The sequence below is a fragment of the Rhagoletis pomonella genome, unplaced genomic scaffold, assembly GCF_013731165.1.
Source record: "Rhagoletis pomonella isolate Grant_MI unplaced genomic scaffold, Rhpom_1.0 Rhpom_scaffold_00007, whole genome shotgun sequence".
Taxonomy (NCBI): Eukaryota; Metazoa; Arthropoda; class Insecta; order Diptera; family Tephritidae; genus Rhagoletis; species Rhagoletis pomonella.
Window position 1 is genome coordinate 22,990,247 of NW_023458561.1, and position 2,103 is coordinate 22,992,349.

The following is a 2,103-nucleotide window of genomic DNA, read 5'->3' on the forward strand; positions in this document are numbered from 1 at the left end:
TCGTAGCGATGGAAATTGAAGACGCTAACTAACTCTTCACAAAATTGCACACCACGCACACTATTTCCAAGCTTGTCAAGTGGCGGTGACCATGTAAAAATGCCCATGACATTCGGTATGACTAACATCATGCCGCCGGAGACACCAGACTTAGCGGGTAGACCCACTTTGAAGGCGAATTGGCCGGAGTAGTCATAAGTGCCGCACGAATGCATTATGGAAAGCACATCTCGTACGACTTCGGGACGTAGTACCTTCTCCTCGGTGGTAGGACAAATGCCACCGTTCGCGAGGGTAGCGGCGATCACGGACATTGACTCGCAGGTCGTCTCCATCGAGCAGCACTGTAGAAGAGAGATTTTATTGAGGGATTGTTGTAAATATTATTGAAAAAAATCCTCAAAACCAACTCGGAAATTTCAGTTTTTTAAGAACTGTAATAAATTTCAATAGCTTAAAAGCACTAAATGAATAAGGTTGGCTCCTAAAAATATACAACGCCTACTTAGAAACGTTGCATATTTTTAGGCCCATATGTTAGTCATTTGGAGATTTTTACCGAAAGAAATTGCGGACTATAGTAGAATCTCATTACATATCGATATTTTTAATGTTTTTTTTTTTAACAACAAAAATAAAAACGTTGTTTCATATTTCAAAGGGACATATCGCTAGCTTAGAGTGAAAAGTTGCTAAGTCCACTTTTTATGAAAACTCATATTTTGATATAGGAGGCTAGAGAAATTGAATACGCATCGTTTCGAAAATTATAAAGGTACTTGTTTTATTTTTTCCTCTTCATAAGCAATAAAAGGAAAACTTGCTAAGTCCAAAAGAAGCACCGCAAATCCGATAAGGCCAAAATAATACGACATCTTTTAATAAATATCGAAACCTTGTGATTCTTATGGAGTTTTGCTTTGCTTTAAACGCGCAATATGTTTGATTCAAAGTCTTGCGAAATAGTTAAAGAAAATGGCTATAGGAAGATTTTTTCCTCTCCTGTAAAATTTTTAAAATGGGACTTAGCAACTTTTCTTTCTAAGCTAGCGATATTAGTTTTTAATTTTCTGTGGACTAGTGGTTCTTTGTAAAAAGATTTTGTTTGAAAATACCCCTAGTCAAGTTTTTTGCCGAACAATTATTTAGAAATGTCATTTTCGAGACTTTCTAAAATAGGGCACCAAACTACTTTTTATAAAATGTTATTAAAAAAAAATTAAGGTAAGCTGAATGCATCTATCGGAGCAGTTTCCTTTTAAATGTTAAAAATAATGCCGCTGATGCACATTTTGGGGTACGTATCTGAAATGTGCACTTAAGCATAAAAGCAGCAAAGCAAAATATACTCTATTCTATAATATCGTCTTCCCTTGTAAACATGAATATTTCTATTCGAACTTGTTCGCTACTTTTGCATTCTGAAATATTGATATGGAGATACTAAACATTTCATGCCTTTTTCAGATGAAAGGAAACCGATGAGCTTAATGAAGAAGCCTGATGAGGAGATGTGGTTATTTCCTTACAACTTCTACCTTTGTAAATTATTATTGTTTTCCACAAACATAAATAACAGCCCCAAGCTCAGTAGAACTGTTGACTAAAAGTTTTAAAGGTAGATCACTCAGTTTACTAAATTAATTTTACGAATATTTATTCCTGACTATCAGTAAAATATATGTAGGCACATATTCTTCTCCAGCCTTACCTGGAAATAAAAGTCCATCACTTCCTTGAGATTCGTACGCTTTGGATAGCATTTATTCTCGCGCATATAAAAGCCCAAAGCATAGTTGCGATCGGCAGCTTCGCGTTCCGACAGGAACACTGCATTATTGAAACCAATATTTTCACCACCTGACAAGCGTTTGAACCACTGCAGTGTGTAGTCGAACTTTTCAGCTGCTGTCATATCTGGCTTAATTAAAGCCTGCAGCAATGAGCAGGTCAGTATGGCGCCCGCATTGATCATAGGGTTGTGCGGCTTGTCTAAAGTGGAATAAACAAAAACAAAACAATGAAATAAATTTACGCGCCATTTCACATTTATGCATAACAATTTCCTGCTTCACACTTACTATTATGATCCAGCACCAATTC

The 2,103-nt window shown here is 36.3% G+C and overlaps 1 protein-coding gene across 2 annotated transcripts in view; it reads left to right on the forward strand.

Annotated features, from left to right (window-relative positions):
- Positions 1 to 2,103, forward strand: part of LOC118742462 (glutaminase kidney isoform, mitochondrial-like) — a 17,463-nt gene that overhangs the window by 13,996 nt on the left and 1,364 nt on the right. The window lies entirely within an intron of this gene.